This window comes from Cupressus sempervirens, chromosome 3 (genome assembly GCF_028749045.1).
Source record: "Cupressus sempervirens isolate cs-2001-9-10 chromosome 3, ASM2874904v1, whole genome shotgun sequence".
In the NCBI taxonomy this organism is placed as follows: domain Eukaryota; kingdom Viridiplantae; phylum Streptophyta; class Pinopsida; order Cupressales; family Cupressaceae; genus Cupressus; species Cupressus sempervirens.
This window is the reverse complement of record NC_143120.1, coordinates 710,490,074-710,514,642: the sequence shown is the minus strand read 5'-3', so window position 1 is coordinate 710,514,642 and position 24,569 is coordinate 710,490,074.

The following is a 24,569-nucleotide window of genomic DNA, read 5'->3' as shown; positions in this document are numbered from 1 at the left end:
GATGTTATTATAGTTAATTAATTCTTACCCATCATCAATTGGTCTAGTTATTTTCTTTATAGTTGGTTGTGAGTGGGATGCACTACATTTGCATATTGCAAACAATTTTGATTGGATGATGGCATATATTTAACAGTCTCAAAAAAATATTTACTCATTAACATGGGACAATGGTGCATCATTAGTTAAAGAATCTTATTGTAATGTAGATCCCAATGTTATGCCAATGGTACTAAATCAGCATATGGCTTAACAGATAGAAAGGTCCATAGAAGATTATTAATCACGACCCATAAGTTTAATGTCAACTCATGGATTGATGCAAATAATCTTGAAATTTTTGAATAATTATAAATCAAACTCCACAAAGATATGTACTACCATGGCCATAAATTTTGCATAAAAAAGTTAGATGAAATGAAGAAAACTTGAGATTTTTAGATAAGAGCAGTCTTCGAGGTCACCAATATTTCATCTAGAAATGACATACATCCTCAACAATCTGAAAATCAATACTATAAAATTTTGGATGATATACTTAAGTATGACTTTAATTCGTTCAAAATAGTTCTATTTGTCATCAAATGGTATAGGCTACGGCTGAATCGAAATGATCCTGATAGGACTATTATTGAACATGATAGTGGATTTACAATCATTAGTACAAGGTCATTTGAGCTAGTTAGAGAAGAGCCCTATGTTCTTCCAAGCCAATGTGAACAAGTTTTTTACTTTGGCATTCCATATAAAGCGGGTTTATCATTTTTTGTTAGACATGATCCAAGAGAAAGGTCGATAAAATATAATGTGATGGAAGAAGACTCTACTGAAGAATCAAAAGACAAAGTAAATGATGATCACAGATGAATGTTACACAATGATGATGAAGAAGAAGATGATGATTCTGGTGATGTTGATAATGATGGTGATGATGATGATGATGATGATCATGGTGATGATCAAGGTGACGATGGTCACGATAATAGTGATAAAGATGATGATAATGGCGATGAAGATTGTGGCGGTGATGATGATGATCAAAGTGACAAGTATGTTGATGGTGATGACGATGATGACATGGATGAAGATTATGATCAATGACATGATCAATAAAATGTATGTTGACATATGATCAATGTCAAGTATGATAGGGTGATTTATTTATAGAAATTTGTTTGACTTGTATGTTTTTATTATTAAGTTATTATGTGTTGAACTCTATTGTCATAGAGTATATATAATGATATTGCATAACTACCACACATAAAGTAGAGGTAAGGAATTAAAAAATATGCAATGATTTCAATGAATGCATTATGTAATTTTTGTCTTCTACATAATTTGTAGCATATATATCATGTAATTTTTGGCTAACTTAAGATAAATTATTTACATATGCAAGCTATTTAACTCCTTTGACTAGGATCATGCAGAATGACATAAATTGACAAGGTATAAGTCAATAGACCCTATAGATACAATTTTTTATTTGTATATCTTCTCTTTACTGTAAACATCAACTTCAGTCCTAGTATGTCTCTCATTTTATGGATTATAGGTATCACCAAATAGATATTTGTCTGATTTTTCTTCCTTGAGTAAGGAAAATGTGGGAATAAATGACAAAAGTGAGACATCTAGTAGGTCTAAAATAGGGAGATCAACTAGAGGTCGATGCTTTGGATAAAATTTTGACCAAGTTTGATTAAAATTTTGACGATCATTTTCATTAAGAAGAGAGGCCATCTTTTACCAAATTGTTCATCAAAATTCTGACGCTCATAAGACTTGGTCAAATTTTTGACAAGGAAAATAGTGACAAAACAATTTGTAGATCATTCGACCAACATGAGTTAAAAATCTAACTGATTTTCATCAAAAAAATGAGGCCAATTCTACTAGTGGTTGCCCCATACCTATCTGATATAGATCATATTCATATCCTCATAGTTATACTAGTGATTATTGCATGACCTATTGATGTCCTTAATAAGGCTTGTTGATAAAAACTAGGACCTTCCTATATAACCCTTGCAATTGCAACTTTGCATAATAAATTTCATTCTAGGGTTCATTTTTAGTTTAACTTTGTATTTTGAATGTTAAGAAAGTCATATTTATCTTTCATGGACATGTCAGTGAACTGCGTACATCCTCTTGATGCTTATCAATCATTTCTTTTTCTTTTTAAACATTTTCACCTCATCATCTTTTATTTTCCTATAATCAAAAGGGTTCATCTCATCATCATATCTATCTAACCTTTTGACCTAATTTTTATCTAATTTTTGAACTCCTCTACCTTGCACAAAAATTGCATCCTACCTAATTTTGACATCCTAGATCCATTTTTGGGATCAAAATCAAAATTTGAGTTCATCTTGATGGTAAAATTTGCAATTTAAAATTATTACATCTTTTATGTAGTTAGCAAGCTTTCTGAGGCTAAATTTTACTGGGGCATTCACCATTTCTTCATCCATCACCATTTCTACTCTCTTCCACTCTTATTATTCATTCCATTTCATTTCACCCTTCTTCTTGCATTGATCTAATTCTCACACTTTTTCTTTCTAGTCAAACTTAGTCAAACTACAACATAATATCACTGCTTGGTGATCTCTCTTTGGTTTTCATCTCTTATCTATCATCATGACCTATATCTTATCTCTATTTTATTAAATCTAGATCTTTTTTTTCATCTCCTCTATCTCATTTCAATTTTGACCTTGAGGGGGCATGAATATTCTATCATCACCGTTAATTGTGTTTTTTCTATGGTTGTCTATTCCTCATGAGCATATGCTTGACCTTTTCATTTTCTCATGATTCATCTACTTACTTTGGATTCTTGGATTGACATATTTATGCTTATCTCAAGGACTTATATTATTTATCTCTATCCTAATGTTTTATCTTTCTGCTAATAGGCTGAGCATTCAGGGGTTTTCTATCTCTCTATACTTCATTATTTAGAGTCAATTTTAGTTGCTTGCTTTGCTTCTTCATTCTTTGACATAATGTGTTCCCAAATCAATCACACATTAGTCAAAAAGGGAAAGTTTTAATCACCCAAAATTGGTCATCTAGACTATGAGCCCCCTTTCTAGCATTTTTCCTTAAATTATCAATTACTTATTCTTTGATCAAACCATCATTTTTCTATTTATTTTATTATGACTTATGGTGTTACCACCTTATCCTAAGTCTCTTATTTAATTAAAATAACATTATCTCTTTTAATTAAATAAAAAGTCCCCACTTCCCACTTATCCTCTGTATGCACACATAAAGTATTATTATTATTTTTAGAATAAAATAAAAAATCTTTTTGTCTCACATGAGGTGAACACTTTCTGTGGTGGGTGGAATCTTCATTCTCCTCCACACATCTCTCACCTTTTTGAACTCCACCATTGATATTGATTAGGTGAGAATTTTGTGCACATCGATCACTCAAGATGCATCCTCCACCCTTTATTAGGGCTCTCTTGTCTTTTGATCTCAACTGCCTATTGTTCTTTTAAAGGGAGGTCTCTCTCTACTCATTCTCATATCTTGGTATCTTATGTTAACATTATATTGCATGATCTCTAGGTACTTTTGGACATTTTAGAGATTCACATCATTTAATTCTCATGTTGGCATACTCATTCTAGCTTGATCATGCTTGCATCATTGTATTCTTAGTTTAGATTTCCTTTTATGCTTTAGCTTAGATCACCTAGTGTGATTAAAGGGTTGTAATCTTTGATATGTGTGTTGCCCCACTTTTCATCCTGCACCCGAGTAGAAAAAGTGGTTTCTTATGTCTTAGTAGTTTCCTAGGCATATTCAAGTTTAGGTCTAACCCCCTTAGGTGGACGGAGTCTTCATTGGATTTTTCATTTCCCCTTCTCCACATTTCATAGCTGGATGGTTTTTCCTTTTCCTTTTCGTAAATGGATTGTATAGGTAGCTTAGTACCTAATTCAATGGAGACTCATACTACTTGTGCAAGGATCATTTACAAAGATTATGGAAATCCAAACTTTGTCTTCTCCTTGGTGGGTCTTTGACCCATCAAGATGATTTCTTATGAAGAGCACCAAATGATGTAGTAGGATCTAAATGAGGAGATAATAGGATGCTTCATGGAAAAATAATGTTACCCTCACAATTATCTACCTCAGGGAATGTTTAGGATTTTTCACAACTCTTATAATCATTCTAGTCAAAAAACTAAAAACTGGCTTCTCCTCGACAGGTTTTTGACCCATGAAGTCAGTTTTTCACAAAAGGAAATTTCAAAGGAAAGGAAACAAAGGCTAGGCTTCAATGAACTTTGCACTCCTTTTGGAAATTTCCAAACCCAAAGGAAACAATAGTCAAAGAGATAAAGTAAAAGGGAGGCCTGGGTGAAGAAATAGAAATCATCTTCTCCTTGGCAGGTTTTCAACCCATGAAGACAATTTTTTAGATTTTAAAGAAAATCAAGTTGTGAACAGATTGGACCCATGATTTGTGCACAAAACTTTTCAAGTTGAGGATAGGAAACATTCTAACTATCATTGGAAAGGGTTAGTAGGTAGAATTTGACTTAGTAGATATTTTCTCACGAAGTACTCTATTTGCAACTTCCTGAAACTTAAAGGGAAAAGGGAAAGTAAGTATGAGAAGATAGAAAGTTATCGTTGGGCCAAAAAAATAGTGAAAATAAACCAAGATATCCATTGAAACCATGCATTTGCTGCCTCAAAGGATCACTCCTTCAATTTACTGTTTCCTATATCGACAAAAACATGAATAGTTACAAAAAGCACCGATCTTTCTTGAATTTTTATTTTGTTAAAAGTGCACAAATTTTCAAAAAGCTAATATCTATGTATTTACTATTCTTTCCATTTATTTGGATTCAAAATTCACTCTCAAACAAAAATGGCAACTAGATTTGTGGGTTTTGATGGTTTGAATGGAATTAAGTCTTCACTAAAAAATTTCATAGATACTTCTCTCCATTTCTATGAAATGCAAGATTTTCAAGAGAGATTGAGATTAGAGCCAATACATCCCATTACTAAGAAGCTCTAGGGATGCAAGCTTCTGGAGGCAGTCAGTTTTCCTGATGCAATCCAAGCTCCAAAATTAATCTATGAATGCATAAACCATTACAACCTACACACAAGATAGATTGTATTTGTTAGAAATAATAACATCAAAATGAATTAAAATAAAAAAATTAACAATTAATCCAAGAGAGTTTGTGAAAATAGTTACCATAAACTCAGATCCAAGAGAGAGTGAAAGAATGAACAACCACCAATGAATCAACAAGAGGAGACAAAGATTTGAAAGGGGACAACAAAGAAAACCCCTTGTGAAAAATATGAATGAGGCAAATGCCTAAAGAATGAAAGAAGGAGAGAGGAGAGAGAGAATAGAGCCACTGGCTCATTACAAGAACTACATAGTGATTGTATGTTGTGAATGAGAGAGAAGCATCTCTTATAAAGAGATGAGAAGAGGAGTTATTTGTAACTCCCAAGTGAATGATTGCCACATTCATAAGTGTGTGCATAACAAGTGTCATAATCCTCTTAAGGAGGAATAACTATTTTCCTTAATAAAGGAATTACAAAATAGACTTGTCCTCACATGTGGACTAGAGGACAAACAACATAAGGGATACCTTGGTTTATCTCATTTAATAAATACAACCAAGGAAAGATTACCAATTCTAACAGTATTAGTACATGACATAGTGTTGATCTCCATTGATAAATAGACTGTGGTGAATTGTCTCCAAGTCTTGGAGCGGGAAGAAATTTTAGACTTGACAATAGGAAGAGCCATTTCTGAGTTCTTTGCAAAGAAGATGCTTTGGAGAAAATAGATCATGCAATCATGGTTCTAGAAACAATGGGGTGCCAAGAATAAGCTTCCTAAAACCCTATTTGGGACTAATCTCAAACTTGAGATTGTCGACATCATGGTCCTATTACACAAATTGAAAGGTGAGGTTGAAGCTTTAGACTTTGTTAGAGAAATATTTCTTTTTGGTGCAAGTCATTTTTTTTATACCTAATATATTGATTGGGCCTATGAGGTGAGTGAGATTTTTTCCAATGCTCTTAGTGCTGCCAAATTCTACAATACATTATACATGTCCTCCTTCCTCATTGTTGGAAATCTGATTGAAAAGCTTATTGTTGTTGAAGATCAAAGAAGGAGATTGTTGTAGAAGAATGTTTTCAATCATTTTTTTGCCATTGATGTCAACCCTACTATTTGTAGGAATGACATTTGCTTATAAGATTCAAGTGCTATCACTTAGTTGATTGATGAAGAGGATTGATCAACAAGATGTAACAAGAGCACCTAAAGGAAAGGTTGAGTAATGATGTTGTAATGAAGTGCAAGGATCAATTAAGACAATGGCTAAGTAATGTATTAATGACATACTCATAGATACAGAGGTTGGTCACACTTAGAAACATCGGAGGAAGAAGTTATAACAAGGATGATTGCAAAGCTTAGACTAAAATCTTTAGTGGGTGTCGAGCAAGTTAGTTGAAGCCGAGAAAATTCTTAGTAGAAGCTAAGTAACAGACATTTCTAGTCTATACTGAGTGATCTTCAAGTGCCGAGTAAACCTCATGTGCCGAGCATCAAGAAAAACATAGTATGTGTCGAGCACTAGTATTTCAATAGTGCCAAGCTATTGCATTATTTCAAACAATGAAGATTTGCCAAATCCAAGCTGACTTAGTGGTTACATTGAATTTTGTGAATGAATTGGAGGATAAGGATGATGATTTGTTGGCACAAAAACCTATGTAAATCATTTTGGGCAAATTCTAATGGATTATTCAAGAAGTTTCTAGAGGAAACAGAATATAGGTTAGATGCAATGAATCCTACCTAATCCATGCAAATTGAAATTGAAAAAATGGAAGAATTGAGCGAGAAAAGGAACTCCAAGACTTCTATTTAAGAAGTCATAAACCAAGAAGCAAAGAGTTGCTAATACTGTTGCTGCAGAAGTGCCAAATCTATGAAGTAGTTGAAAGGGTGTCAAGAGGGAGATATATAGGAGAAGGAAGAGCATAGAGGCTCTACTTCTACAAGTGGTCATGAAGAGATGGTTGCACTGGTACATTGAGTATGGAGACTCAAGGAGACAAAGCTTGAAAGATAAGGCAAGCAGTTAAGAGTTGCAGAGATAGAAGACTAGGCAAGGGTATGAGCTAAGAAGTGATCTGAGATCTACAAGATAAGTTGTATGGTGTAGTCAACTCAAGACTTTCTAATACTCTCTAGCAATTGTGTTAGATCTAAAAATCCTATGGACTTAGGTTGGCCTAAAAACCATTTGTAAATCCTTTAATAGGGTGGCATTCTAAGTGAATGTTCTAAAGTCCTTTAACTAGGCCCACTTCTAATAGGGTGGTTAAATTCTCTAACAAGGTCACATTTAATAATGTGTTGTAAGCTTTTAACAGGGCAGGCCTTTCACAAGGCATCATTTCAGAAGGGTGAGAATTGAGTAGCATGTTACTGGTGGTTTTTCCCAAATTAGGTTTGCATGTAAATCATTGTGTCATGTGTTGATTTCTTATGTCTTATGTGTACATGTTGATTTACAGTAACTTGCTAATTAGATAAGATAAAGTTTGGATGAATGAATGATTGAATGGATTCACTACACTTAGTGAAAATTTTGTAAGGGACATCTGGACCTTGAATAATTGATTCACCTCCCCCCCCCCCCCCCCCCAGCCCAGTTATTCTAAAGCAATTCTAACAAATTGTATCAGAGCCATCTGTTGATTTAGTTTTAAAGTATTAGAAGCAGGAAGAACAACATGTCCAAGAGAGAAGTTCCCAAGCTCAACAAAGACAATATTTATGCATGGAAGAGTTTGATGAAATTGCACCTTGGATCAATAGGTGACTATGCAAAAACTTCAATTGGAACATAACATATAACTCCAACAAGACCTATTATTGTAGATTATTTGAACAAAAAGAAGGAGCATAATCAAGCAATGTTGGAGATTGCCTTTGCACTTAGCTATGTCAAATATGATGATGTCAAAGACTATGACATTGCATTCAAGATGTGGAAAACTCTATTAGAAATCTATGGAGGAGATTAGAATGTCTAGAGAGAAAAGAGAGAAAGCCTAAGAGGGAATTTCGATGAAATGAAGATGGAGGAAGGTGAAAATGCTGCTTAGTATGTTGCAAGAATAAAAGAAGTGGTGAGTGCAATAAGAAGTCTAGGTGGTCAACTAGAAGAAGAAACATCCATCAACAAATACTTGAGAACTCTGCTCCCTATCTATGCTATAAGAGTTTCAACCATCCAAGAGCTGAGGTGTGGACAAGGGAACACACTAACTTTTGAAGGAATAGTTGGAAGACTGACTGCATTTGAGCTATCCAATTTTGACAACTACAGACCTGAGAACCTTGAATCTTCTTTCAAGGCCAATATAACAATAAAAGATACTAAGAAAGACATATCAAGAAAAAGGAGAAGAAAAGGAAAACATACATCAAGTGATAGTAGTGCAGATGAAGAAGATGTGGAACAGTTAGAAGCACTACTGGCTAGGAGATTCCATAGAGGAAAAGGCAAATTCAAAGGTAAGCTTCCTATCATATGTTTCAATTGCAATGAAGTAGGTCATATTGCTACAAGATGTACACAGAAGAAGAATTACAAAGAAGGAAATAAGTACAAGAAACAGAAAGAAAATGATAGTAAGGACTATAGGGAAAAAGGTAAGAGATGCTACATTGTTGAAGAAGATTCTGATGAAAATGACAATGAAGTAGTCTATGTAGCCATGAAGGATGAATCAAACAAAGATGAAGATGAAGCAATAGCATTGGTTACCTGTGTGAACAAGAATGACAAGCGGATCATAGATAGTGGATGCTCACATCACATGATAGGAGATAAAAGTAAGTTCATTACCTTTACTCAATATGATGGAAATAGCGTTAGATTTGGTAATGATGCCCCATGTCAAATCAAAGGAAAAGGCTCTATCAAACTTATAGAGAAAATTTCATGTTATAATTCATACTATGTTGAAGGATTGAACTACAACTTGTTGAGTGTATCTTAGTTAGGCAGTGTAGGTTGTAAAGTGGAATTTGGAAACAAAACTGCCAAGATCTATGATAGTGATGGAAATCTGATAGGAAAAGGTGAACAAACTAGAAGTAATATATTTTACCTAGATATGGAAGAAGAAACATGTCTTATTGTTAGACTTGATGATGTGTGGTTGTGGCATAAAAGGTTGTCTACACACTGAATAGATTTCAAGTCAAGAAAGGTACAAATACAACACCCTTTGAATTGTTGTATGGTCATTCACCTAATGTTAAACATTTCAAAGTGTTTGGTTGTAAATGCTATATTCTAAAAGATACTAGAAATGACAAGTTTGATGCAAAATGTGATGAAGGAATATTTCTTGGGTACTCCACTAAAAGCAAGGCATATAAGTGTTTGAATACTAACACTAACAAAGTTGTGGAGAGTGCAAATGTAAATTTTGATGAGCATGCAGAAGTTCAGGTTGATGGGTTAAAGAAAATAGAGGATTATAGATCCTTTGTATACTTTTATGAAGGAATAACAACTAAAGACAATGTTGCAAATCAAGTTGGGAATCAACAACAAACTTCAGTATCTATTGAGTCTCAGCCTGTGAATGCCCAGTTACATTTAGAAGCCGGGCTGCAAAACATAGAAAATGAACATACTGGTTCTAAAAATAGTATACATGAAAGGAATGATGAATTACTAGATGAAGAAGAATGAAATGACACTGAAGCTAAAGGATCAAATGAGGAAAGAAGGATTGAACCAAGATTAGCTAAGTATGTAAGAAGATATCACCCTATAGATCAAATCATTGGTGAAAAGGATGCTAGACCCATGACAAGGAATAGGCTTAGAAGTAAATCATGTCTACTAAGAAAGGTTGAACCAAAAATAGTAAAAGATGCACTACAAGATGATGACTAGTATAGATCCATGAAAGAAAAGATAGATCGGGTTGAGAGGAACAAAACTTGGTCTCTAGTTCCCAGACCAGCTGATAAAAATGTGATTGGTACCAATGGGTGTTTAGAAACAAACTTGATGAGAATGGTGAAATAACAAGAAACAAAGCCAGATTAGTTTGCAAAGGCTATGCATAAGAAGAAGGATTGGATTATGGAGAGACATTTTCCCATGTTGCAAGAATGGAAGGAGTAAGAACATTACTTGCATATGCTACATATAAAACTTTCAAATTCTACCAAATGGATATGAAGTTAGCTTTTCTAAATGGCATACTGGAAGAGGAAGTCTACATGGAATAACCAAAGCGATTTTTTGATAAGGAGAACAAGGACATGGTATGAAAGGTTCAACAAATATATTGTAAAGATAGGATTTGAAAGAATAGATGACAATAGCAATTTGTACATAAAATTTGAAGAAGGTAAAGAAATTTTGATTTCAGAAATCTTTGTTGATGATATAATATTTGGAGGAGAAGATGTTTTATGCAAAGATTTTGCCAATCAAATGAAGCATGAATTTGAGATGACAATGTTTGGAGAAATCAAATTCTTTGTTTGATTACAAGTACATCAATTGAAGCATAGCATATTTGTGACTCAATCCAAATACATCAAGGAAGTACTTAAAACATTTGGGCTAGAAGACTCAAAACTAGTCAGCACACCAATGGCAACTGGACATAAGCTATGCAAGAATGATGAATTTGCTGAAGTAAATTAGACATTGTATAGGTCAATGATTGAAAAGCTACAATATGTTATACATAGTAGACCAGACATTGCATTAGCTATTGGAATAGTGGCTAGATTTGCTGCCAATCTAAGAGAAAACCACTTAATGGTAGTCAAGAGAATATTGAGATACCTGAAAGGAATTGATGACTTTAGTTTGTACTACAAAAGGAATGAGAAATTTGAACTAAGAGCCTACACTAATGCAAATTGGGGAGGCAACATTGATGATAGAAAAAGCACCAGTAGAGGAGCACTTTTCTTAGGAAAGAGGTTGATTACATAGATAAGCAAAAAACAAAGTTGCACCTCACAGTCTACTACTGAAGCTGAATATGTGGCAGCTACTATAAACTACACCAATATTGTATGGATCAAACATTTGCTGCAAGGTATGAAAGAAGAGATGACTAAGCCTTTGATAATCTATTGTGACAATACAAGTGCTATTAACATATCAAAGAACCCTATAATGCATGCCAAAACCAAGCATATTGCAATTAAGTATCATTGTGTAAGAGAGCTAGTGGAAGATAAACAAGTAAAGATGGAATATGTTAGCTCAAAGGAACAGATTATTGATATCTTCACAAAAGCACTACCTAAAGATTCATTTGAGTATCTTAGAAGCAAGTTAGGGGTGATACCCCTAGCTAAGGCTACTTAAAGAAAAAGCAAGAATGCACTATATCAAATAAGCTGAATGTTGAAATTATACACATTGATGCAAAGGATGTTTACTTTGGGATTCATGCCTGAAGTAGTAGAAGTGTTGAAGTTCCAAATTAGTCACAAGAAAGGTGAAAAAGGGAGAAATTGACTAAACTTGTAAAAGCTACACTTGCATAATTAATGATGCTAATATGTCTTTGGCATTGTTGTCAAAGAGGGAGAAGTGGACAACTAATCAACAATTGTTGAAGATAAAAGATTCAGATAAAGGGAGAACAACTAAACAAATAAAGATAAATGGAGTTTTTAGAGGTTGATCAAAATAGTAGAAGATGAACAATACAGAGGGAGAAAGACAAAGAACAAGGCTACAATAGCAAAGAGGGAGAAGTTGAAATGAAGCAATTAGAATAGTAAAAGGAGATTGTTGTACAAGTCTTACAATTTACTTTTTGGCATTTGACTTACTGTTCTAACCTAGTTAGTTTGTAGCTGAATAGTTTAGTCTGATGCTTAATCAGCTTGGTTTGCCATCAATGCCAAAGAGGGAGATTATTGGAAATTTGATTGAAAAGCTTATTATTGTTGAAGATCAAAGAAGGATATTGTTTTAAAAGAATGTTTTTAATCATTTCTTTGCCATTGATGTCAAACCTGCTATTTGCAGGAATGACATTTTCTTATAAGATCCAAGTGCTATCACTTAGTTGATTGATGAAAAGGATTTGATCAACAAGATGTAACAAGAGCACCTAAAGGAAAGGTTGAGTTATGATGTTATAATGAAGTGCAAGGATTAGTTAAGACAATGGATAAGTAATGTATTAATGACATACTCATAGATATAGAGATTGGTCACACTTAGAAACATTGGAGGAAGAAGTTGTAACAAGGATGACTGCAAATCTTAGACTAAAATATTTAGTGGGTGCCAAGAAAGCTAGTTGAAGCCAAGAAAATTCTTAGTAGAAGCTTAGTAATAGACATTTCTAGTGTGTGCTGAGTGATCTTCAAGTGCTGAGTAAAGATCATGTGTCGAGCATCAAGAAAAACATAGTTGATGCCAAGTAACACAGTATGTGCCAAGCATCAGGAAAAACATAGTTGATGGTGAGTAACACAGTATGTACCGAGCACCAGTATTTCAATAGTGTTGAGTTTCTGCATTATTTCAAATAACAAAGATTCACCAAATCCAAGCTGACTTAGTGGTTACATTGAATTTTGTGAATGAATTGGAGGATAAGGATGATGAGTTGTTGGCACAGAAACCTATGTAAATTGTTTTGGGTGAATTCTAATGGATTATTCAAGAAGGTTCTAGAGGAAACATAATATGTGTTAGACACAATGGATCCTACCTAATCCATGTGAATTGAAATTGAAAAAATGGAAGAATCAAGCGAGAAAAGGAACTCCAAGACTTCTATTCTAAGAAGTCATAAACCAAGAAGCAAAGAGCTACTGATATTGTTGCTACAGAAGTGCTAAATCTATGAAGTAGTTGAAAGGATGTCAAGAGGGAGACATCTAGGAGAAGGAAGAGCACAGAGGCTCTACTTCTACAAGTGGTCATGAAGAGATGATTGCACGAGTACATTGAGTATGGAGACTCAAGGAGACAAAGCTTGAAATATAAGGCAAGCAATTAAGAGTTGTTGAGATAGAAGATCGGGCAAGGGTATGAGCTAAGAAGTGATCTGAGATCTACAAGATAAGTTGTATGTTGTAGTTAGGTCAAGATTGTCTAATACTCTCTAGCAATTTTATTAGATATAAAAATCCTATAGACTTAGGTTGGCCTAATAGCCATTTGTAAATCCTTTAACAGGGTGGCATTCCAAGTGAATGTTCTAAAGTCCTTTAACCAAGCCCACTTCTAACAAGGTGGTTAAATCCTCTAACAAGGTCACATTTAACATTGTGTTGTAAGCTTTTAACAGAGTAGGCCTTTCACAGGGCATCACTTCAGAAGGGTGAGAATTGAGTAGCATGTTACTGGTGGTTTTTCCCAAATTGGGTTTCTACGTAAATCATTGTGTCATGTGTTGATTTCTTATGTGTTATGCATACATGTTGATTTACAATAACTTTCTAATTAGATAAGTTAAAGTTTGGATGATTGAATGGATTCACTAGACTTAGTGAAAAGTTTTTAAGGGACATCTGGACCTTAAATAACTGATTCCCCCCCCCCCCCCCCCCCACCCTTCTTAGTTATTCTAAAGAAATTCTAACAATTTACATGTTAGCTTCTTTACAATTTTGGCCAAGCCTCCCAAGAGTGGAAAACTTCCCTAATGATGTGAAGTCTTATGAATTCTACCCATGTTTACAATTGGAAAATAGCTATGCAGGGTATATCAGAGTTAATGATGCATTCACCATGAGTTTTTGCAGGGAACTCTAGGGATGTCCAGAGAGGAGATTCGGTCCCAAAGCTATGGTGACCATTAGCCAATTTGGGAGTTATTTCATTCAGTTCTCATCCATTTCATATTTGTGTCTTGTAGTATTTGATGGTTTTCCCTTGAATCTACTGAGATATCTTAGTGATATGATTGTGCTGATCGAGATCATGTGGCAAGCAATCTAGGTGGACATGTTGAGCAATAGTTTGAAGAAGAAAGGGTATGAGTTCCCTATAAAGGTGTTGTGAATCTCATTTGGATGTGAAGAATATGCTAAAAGTGTTTGAATCAAAATATAAATTAAAGATGTATGAGGTCTTAAGACCTGTGTTTGGTCCTAATGGATATGCAAGGGAGGTGTTGCAGATTGGAAGTGTTATCAAACACATCACCACCATTGAAGACTATTGGGCTAACTGTAAAGATGAATTCAAAATCCATGATTGTGCTTTCACTAGATTCATTTTAGATCAAGTAAAGATGTATAAAGTTGATATCAATGTTGAGGGAGTGGAAGATGATGGACATAATATGTATAGTAATACTTATCTAACAAAGATAAGGAATACTCCTATTAGCTCAGAACCTTATGAGGATAATGGAGAAGAGCTAGAGATCATGATGGCCTAGATTATTAAAGGAATTAGGAAGTTGGACAAATGGACCATAGCCAGAAGAAGACAAAGTAAAAGTACATCTACTCAAGCTTCTCTAGCAACTACAATGACCCCTTCTTCTTAAGGAGGTACACCAGGTGTGACCCTAGCTATCACTTAGGGAATGACTCAAGCATTAGTTGAGGGATATCAACCTCTCAATAAGAATATCCCTTTCACTAAAACTTGTCATGATGGCTCCCTCCCAGTGATTGGAACTCAAAAAAATGTTGAGAAGAAGAAAGTGAAAGAACTTAAAGATACTATAGCTAATCCAATCCCCTCACATCATAGTAGTCCAATTCTATCTACTAGTACTGCACTTCTCTAGCCGAGTAGTCCTCAAGTGTAGGTAGTAGATTTAGGAGATGGAGGAAGTAGTGATAGGGAATCCACTAAATCTGATGAGGGAACCAAGAAGACTTTGGAGGTGGAAAAAGGCCAAGAGTCTTTCAAGATCATTTCATAGGCCCAAAAGAATCCCTTCTCCTTGACTATGAAAGAAATCACTCTAGTCAAAAGGAAAATGTTTAGTATAGATCTCTAGGGATTGCCTCCAAAGTGATAAGTATAGATTCATGGTTGGAGGATACTCTAGATAGGAAGAGAAAGAGGAAATATTAAGGTGACCTCAACAAGGATACCTTATCTCTTATGGTTCATTCTAGGTCAACATTGAGTAAGGTGAAGAAGCAAAAGACCTTGTCAATCCTTGGACAAGACCCTAAAACAGTGCATCTAACCATGAAAATAACAAAGCCTAACAAGGAGGGAAGGATTGAGGATATGTCCACTGATGATTTTACTCTACATTCATTCAATCTTGGGGAGGCCAGACATGATACTAAAGTTGGCTTGTGAAAATCAACAAATGAAGTTATTGAATGATAACTCGAGAGCCTCAAATTGTCAAATGCCTAGATGAAAACAAAAATATAGGAATTTAATGGCTTCATTAGGAACTTGGTCACCTCATTGGCAAGCATCTTCGAGATGCCCATTACTAGTGATCCCACCATTGTAGACATTCTGGCACTTATATCCCTACTCCAGGAAGATAAGCATTTTGGGCACATCAATAGAGAGTGGAGTGGGGAATTCAAGGTGGAAGGAATATCTATAATAGAGAACATTGGTAATGCTATATTGAGATTAGAAACAAAGAAAGATAACATATCATCAAATAGAGCCACCTTGGCCATGAAGAAAACCAAAAGTGATGATTGTGTTTCCTTGTTGAAGATGATCATCCACATGAAGGCAAAGGAGGTTAAAGCAAAAATCTTGCCTAAAGGAGATGAGCCCCTAGTCGAGTGGTTCCAAAGTATGTAGTTCAAGTCCAAAATGATCATGGCGGTAGAAGAGGGACTTAAAGAAATTGAAGACAAAGTAAAGAAGAAGCAAGATAGAAATTATGAGCTATTAAGAGGTTTGCACACAGATTCAGTGGGTAAGGGAAAGTGATCATTGGAGTAGCTTTCATGAAGGAAAATTTCTCCAATTTCATAAATTGTTTGACACGAATAGCTTCTAGTCACCTAAATAGAGTCTCTAAACTACGAAAGCTAGGTGGATGCATGCACATGGCCATGGAAGAATTACAAGACTGGTTGGGTGCTATCAATGATCTAGATAGTGAACATTCTAAGTGGCTCTTGATATACACTAATGTATACATCCATAAACATGAAGAGCTAATCCTAATCATTGTTGCCACCAAGGCCTATAGGGAAAAGGTGGAAAAAGGAAAGAGAAGGTGAAGTGATTCATATTCCACCTCTTCCATTTTGTCTATGTTATCATTGTAATAGACAAACTAGCTCCTTGCCATTTGTTATTTTTGAGGAGATGAACCGATTGAACTTCCTTTATTGGTCATCTTAAAAACCTATATGTATGATAATGAAAAATTAATAAAAGGTTGGCAAAATTTGGTGTGAAATACTAGATGTTGTAGAGTCAATTGAATGGTATTTTGCATCAATTATTTACTATTTCATTATGTTAGTTGATAATTGTTTGTTTTCTTTTTCTCTTTTATTTGAATTAAAAAAAGGAATGAATAGATTTTCATCACCTATTTTGAGGAAGTAAACTAAATATGATAAGTATTGTCATCATAGGTTCAGAAGAGATCTTTTAGATGTTCCCTCCTAGTTAATCTTTCTTCCGCTATCTTTTTAGTTTCTTTCTGGTTTAGTTAGCATTAGTTGTTATGCCATATTGATTTTTTAAGTCATATGAGTTCATAAGATGTGTGAGTTCATAAACTTAATTTATCTTTTGAAATCTTTTCTTGCCTAAGTTAGATCTTGCATAGGTCTAGGTTGGTTTACCTCTCCTATTCTCAAGTTAAGAACATACCCCCTTTTTTTAAGATTTAGGAACAAACATAATTCATTTCAAATTTGTAATAGGGAACTATACCTAATAATTCAAAGGAAAGTTAGTCTTCTTAGAAGCAACTCTCCAACTATTATAACCAGATGTCATTTATGAAATTTGGCCCCCCAAGGGTTAAATATAATAGAACAAATCTATTTACTAACAATGTGTTAGCTTGCATCTTGCATCTCATCTAGTTTATCTATCATTTTGTATTTCATCATATAGTGGTTCTTGGATGATAGCATTCTTTCTCCCATATTTGAATCTTCCATTCTTTGGTACACCTTGCAAGGGTTGCATAAGCTAAGTTCATTTGAGAGCCATACTCAACTCTTACACAACATAGATAGGAAGCTATAAGCTTCTTCTTGAGATTCCCTCTTCCATGGGTTCTCTCAAGTGTAATGGTTTATACAAGTGTACCATTTGTTTTACACACAACCTCATTGATAAACACATCTTTATGTCCCAAAGAAAACAATACAAAATGATAGAATTAAATCATATGGCTGAAAACTATGTGTTTCTTTATGTTTTTCTTAAAGTATCATGATATTTATTTTTTGATGGTTTTATGTGAATTTTCTTGTTGGCCAAAATACAATGTACACCAAAGACATTTGAACTTTCTTTTATGATGACTATTTCAGTAGATCCCTTTATGTATTTTATATTTCAAACTGAGATATATATATATATGAGATTTATATAAAGAACATTTATGATGATTTGGGTTGTTTATTATGGAACCAAATTTGATCAATATTTCTTTTGTAGTATGTGACACAATTGATTTTTATGAGCTTTGGGAAGGTTGTCAAGGTCCATTCTATTAGAGTGGCTTGCAATGGGGGTCAGGGCCCAAAGTAGCTTCCAAGATAACTCATTATGAGTTGTGTGATAAGTGATAACTTAATAAAATTTTGAGAATAATTTTAAATATTAATAAGATCACTTTATTCCTCACCCATGTCTCGAGGGCTAGTATAGGCTAGGATGGGAGTAGAAAAAGATGATTCATTATGTGTTACCTTTGAGGTAGATTGGCTATCAGGATTGATTTGATAGCCTATGTATGGATCATATATTATATCCCCTGCAAGGTAGGAGATGGAGCTTGATTAAGATACCATGAGGTTGGGAGGTAGTAACTTTTTACCATTCCCTCCCTTCAGGTTGACAGATGTTGGATGTTCACTAATGGAGTTATATCATTATCATTCTAATTTTTATCTTGTAAACTCCTTTTTTAATTAATGTATTTATGTATCTTGTATTTTGAGATCCTATGGGATGATGTATTTTATTTGATGTACTTCATTGTATCATTTGTACTTGTGTATTTCCTTAGGAGATTATGTATTTTTTATTCATCTATGATTATGAATAATGTACTTGAGATTAAAATTAATTAATAAAACTTTTTAAAATGTGACTCAACATGAAGAAACCTTTGAAAAATATAAATTGTAATTGTAATGGCTTGTGTGTATGTTTATATTGTTTCTCTGCATTATTACTTTGATGTTGTGTAAATTATAGGGGAAAAAATGGTTCAGTAAACTCTATACAATACTATGTTAATTTCTCTTGGGTTCCTGAGTGGGGTGTTACATCCTTTGAGAGAATTTCCTATTCAAGATCTAGAATTTTATTGTCCATCAAAGGAGGAGATCTACATTGAGACATTCACTATTGTTGTGTGTCCACAATGCATGTCCCATTTTTAATCTTGCAAATGGGGACCCCTTTCTTTAATTTTTGTGTTGCATCTTATGTCTCCTTGATTTGTAAAATTATGGTCACTTATGAGGGACCTTGATGGTTAAGAATCTTTTTGTCATGTCAGGTAGTTTTTTGAGTTAGTATCACTAATTTTACTTTGTGTTGATTTCCTAGTTTTTTCCTAAGTATTTTTCATACTTATAGAGTTGCAAACCTCTTCATGTGCGCAATTCCTCTTGTTTTATTTTTTGGTTAGAGTTTCCTATGCACTTGTGCACCAGTAGAGTTGCACAAGTGTGTAGGTTTGTAGGTCTATTTCACCCTTAACTAACATCCTAAAGAAATCACTAAAATCTACATGTCACGCTTGTATAGGTGTGCACCTCCACAGATGCACAGTTATGATATTTCATGTTTTATAGTACATCTTTGTACACTTGCATAGGTCCACACCTATGCAAGGTGCATAGCTCTAGGATGACCCTTTTGTATTAGTTTTGTTAGTTGTGTCTTAGTGTTTTGGGGCTTTTGGTTACAACTTTTTTTAGTTTTTTCTATGTTGTAGTAATTTACATTTCTAGAGGTATTTTAAGGGTATTTTCAAGCAAGTCTTGGTCCAATAAGACACATTTTAATTTAGCCTTCAATTATTTTCCTCCAAATTTCAAATATCTTTACAATAAATTAAAGGGTTCATAATTATATTTAGGGGAAAGAAGTTATGCTTTCTCCAAGTAGAACTAAAAGTTTATAGAATTTTTAATAGCTTTTATAGCTTATTTTGTATTAAGTATTTTTTTAATTTTTAATTTTTCATTACTAGAGAATGATGGTGATGCTTAGAATCCATTAGACTTAATGTAGATTCATAATTTAGATCATAAACAAGTTAATTTTCTTAGATTAGTTTGTCATTTTCAATAAAATGTTATTGACAATTGTATTGCACATACAGATTCAACGTACACCTTCTGAAGCTTAGATCAAACAAGCATAAGGAACTCAAGTCCATACCCATGTTAAACTATGAGGGAATAAATTGTCAAAAATAAAAAAACCCATGAGTGCTCCCAAACCCCATACGATAAAATCTCAAAAACTATTTCAAATCTGGGAACTTTGGTTTTTTGGTGATTTTTGCATTTTTCAGTGGTCTGCACGTGTGCATCTCCACACCTTCGCACCCCCACATATACACACCTCCACATTTTTTAAGTTTTGAATTTTCCAAGTGAAGTACCTAATTTTAACTCCATAACTCTACAGGTACAATAATTTCTATGAATTTCCATGTGTGACGCTAGTTAACTACCAATTACTAAATTTCATACTTTCTTGCTCTAATTCTATATTTTTTGAGTATGTTAATAGATAATTAATGGGTATGCATGGAAAATTCCAAGATAATATTTTTTTTAATGTCATAACTTAGAGATATCTCTCTTCTTATCTTCTTCGTCTATTTGTAGTTTTGAGTCATGTAGAGATTCATGCACTATCAAATAAAGAAAAATAAAAAGTGCAAGCCTACTTAGAACCTAGATAGGAGTCACTTTGTCCATAAATAGCTTAATTTTAATAGTTTTTGTATACTTTTTTTATGGGATAAACCCTAGATCTGAAAATCATAGCAATGGAGAAGGTTTCTTATAAATATAAGGATATAACATGTATTCAAGGTCAAGAATTTGTGCAATAAAGTTATGCTATTAATGCTCTCATTCTATGTGTAGTGATTCTTGTTAGAATGTGTGTTCTCACCTCTGTGAGCATCATCTAGATCCAATGAGTGCTAAATGTTCCATTTATTATCATGAGAGATTGATTCTTGTGTGTATCACTACTCATGAAATATGAGTCAATGAGTTTGACTCAAAAACTACACAGTTAAATCCCGATAGTAATATCACAATGTGTATTCTCTTTATGAATTATTGTTTATGAATAAAAAAGGTGCTAATAGTTTTATTATGTTGAATGCTAGTGTGATCTTAGTTTTTGGAGATTATCACAGTTAGTGGCATTATACCTCTATAGTGACAAATCAGAGAAGGGGAATTATGTATGTAAACTCGTAGAAATTTGTCTCATGTGTACACACTTTTTTGGCTACATGATTTGATGAGTTGTGAAAATCATAGAACCTTACAAAGTTCCACCAACAATGCATGAATGAGATTACGATTGTGTAGCTCTAAATTTAGTTGGTTTTCTACCATCTCCTTTGAAGGTTCAATACATAGACACATTGTCATTATGGCTTACGTCCATTTAGGATTTAATTTTCAAAGAAATTTTTAATTCTCTTGTTACCTTATCTCCTTTCAATTTTATTTACAATCCCCCCAAATTATATTAAATTTTATATTAGTTGCATGTGATAATTACATTAATTAAAAACTTAGAAAATACAAAAAATATTATTTACCATTGATTATTTTCCAAGTTTTGTAGAATTGCATATTTGACTTCATAGAACTAGAAAAGGCCTCCTCTTAAATAAAAACATTAATCTCAATTGAGATACCTAGGTGGTTGAAAAATAGCCTCTCCAAACCTTAGAGATGGTATTTTATCAACTTTTCAAGAGAGAGATTTGCAAGAACTTTTTCCATTGTCATAGTACAAACACAACACTCAACAATTATCTTCTTCATTGATGAACATTTACATCTATGGATCCATAATGTGGTTTTGGTAGATCCATGTCAAATTCAACATATACAACATACAACAAGGCAAATCCTTATTGACAAGGGTTTCTACAAATAAGGTGAATACTTACATTTATCTTGTTTTCTTAATATAGGTTTATATTTATATTTCAAGTTTGATTCCTTAATCTAGGATTTGACCAAGGCTGCAAGCTCTCCCCTACCCAAAAATAATAATTCACGGTTCCTGTGTACAGGAAGAGGATAATGAATTTGTGGTTGCAAATCTAGAAAATACTCTTTGAGACCTTTTGGAAAAACTTGGGTCGACCTAGTTATAGGGCCCTAACAACATGGTGACATCATGGAACAATGTCTATAGATTTTTCCTTCAAGTTGACTTATTCTAAGGGCTTTGGTAGGAAAAAATATTTCTAGGTTTTCTACTTTATTCAAGGCTTCATAGATAAAAATTTTGAATCAAGCTCAAATCCAAACTTTTTGGAGCAAAAACATACTTTCCTCTACACATTTCAAGATTTGTATTACATATATTACTTCATAAACAAGTTAAATTTTTATTTTCATTTTCACATATCACACATGGAACAAAGAGTATTTCCTTGCATTACATTCATTTTAGCAATTCAAATTTAGTATTGGCATCCCTTCTTCTATTTTGGTCTTGCTAATCTAATTTGAATTCAAAAGGGGACATACTTGGAAATTATATTTATCCACACATACACATTTATAATTCTATAGATGTGAAAAGTGTAGACCTTTACCCTATTAAGCACTTCCATTTTTCTGACTAAACACCTATCGCAATGAGGATCTCTACACATAATTAATTTATTTCCTTCCAAGTGTTATCATCCAAAAGCATTGTCCTCTTAGAATATCTTAATATTATATTTCTACTAAAACCAATATATGATGAAACTAAAGATATTTGTCTATTTTTGCATATAATGCTACCAATAATGGATGTCAACATAACTCTTTTGTGATGGTCTTATGAGTTTGCTTCCCTATGGAACTTAAACCTTTCCTAACATTTTCAATAATATCACTTTGCATGTTAGAAAGTTTTCTCTTTTTTGATGTTGTTTCTACACCCATAAATTTTAATGACTCGTATAATTTTTTTCCTATAAGAACATAAGAAATTACTTGAGCTTTTTCAAGTGTTTCCAAATTACCAAATTTAGTAGTTATTTCTTTTAATATCTTATTCAAAGCTCCCTTTTTAGCAATACTCAATGGTTTAATATCATAAAGTGGTCTCAATTTCACCACATCCATTGCAAGTAAATAATCCAAGCTTTAGTAAGTGATATTTTTCTTTAAAATTTGAGCTAGTTTATGTGTTTATCCATACAAATATGAGCAACTAATCCTGACCATTCTCCAACTTCCATTTCTTGAGCTTCTTCACTATCATAACTTGAACCTTCTCTAACATCCATTTGTTCATCTTGTGATTTTTTTTGTGAGCTAAATACACAAAAATGAATAAAATTATAACATGCTATTTAGAAAATTGAAAGTGGCAAGATATGATTTTACAAGTTTATACCTTCTTTCCTTTGGTAATAAGAGGCTAATGATGGCTCACGATTTTACTATTTTGTAGTGGGTGACCTTTTTCTTGTAAATATATTGTTTTCCTTTTTGATGACCCATCTTTGTGTTAGTATGAGTATTATTGTCTATTATTTTCAAACACTTAGCCATATATAAGGAAAAGTCAGTCAATCATCACTATGACTGAGCTACTCTATATAGCTCGAGTCATGTAAAGACTTGTAAATAATCATGTATATGTTGAGCTCTATAGGATTCGACAAAATATTTGGTTGCTGAGTACTTTTAGTAAAAGTTGAGAGTGAATGCCAAGCAGAAAAAGCACATAGATGTTGAGTTATATAGAAGGATTTGATTATAGTTAAGGTCAAGCAACAATAGAGAGAATAGTTATGACTGAGCATCAGAGACATTGAGTGTCAAGTAACACAAAGAGAACATAAAAGTCTAAAATGATACAAACTTTGAGGTAAACCATTTCAAGCTGACATGGACATGCCATTTAATGATTGTATATTTTTTTATAGAGGTTATTACACATTCTTACATGGATCATTGATCCCTATGAGGGAAGAAAAACCAATAAGATGAAGAGAGAAAAAAGGAAGCATCTAGAAGACTCTACATATGTCTTTAAATAGGCATATCCAATCCCTATTTTTAAAGTGTGGAGTGAGATATCACAGAAGAGAGTGTGAATTGAGTGAAGTGTACAAAGGAAGTAAACTATATTATTTGTAAGTTCTAGATTTTGTAAGAGAAAGTTGTGAAGCAAACAAAGATAACAACCTAATAAAGTAGTGAAGGACTAAGTAAAGATATATCAAATTGAATATTAGATCAAAGATTGGAAGGAGGAGATCTGTAATCAAAAATTATAAGTGTAGACTAAAGGATTAGGTACTGAATCAGTTTTGATATATTGAATTAGGGTATATCTCTTAACAAATTGGTTTTAACATACCTTTGTAAATCTCATAACAGAGTCCGTACTTCATTATAAGTGTAAAATCCTTTAATCAAGGTAAGACCTAGTAGTCTTAAAATATTTTAACAAAGCAAACCCCTCATTGGGTAGATCATCAAGAAGTGATCAAAATTGTAACCCTAACATGTTAACTTTGTTATTGTAGTAGTGAATATTTGTAGGTGTCATCCCCACCCCAATTTTACCTTCACCTTGGAGGGATTTTGGGATACTAAATCTTTTATGTCTATTAGAAATCTAATTGAAAAGATCATTGTAAGAAGAAGATTGATTGAAAAAGGGAGATTGTTGGAAAAATGATTGAAAAAGAATACTATCAAAGAGGGAGATTGTTGCAAAGAAGGAAGATGGTTGATAAAGAATATTTTCAATCATTGTTTTTTCATTGATGTGAAACATGCTATTTTTTGGAATGTCAATTTCTTATAAGATCCAAGTACTGTCACTTAGTTGATTGATGAAGAGGATTTAATCAAAAAGATGTAATAAAAGTACCTAAGGGAAAGGTTGAGTTATGGTTTTGTAATGAAGTGCAAGGATCAGTTAAGACAATGGTTAAATGATGTATTGATAACATACTTGAAGATATAGAGGCTGGCCACACTTAGAAACATTGGAGGAATAAGTTGCAACAAGGATGAGTGTAAAGCTTAACTAAGTTCATTAGTGAGCACTGAGC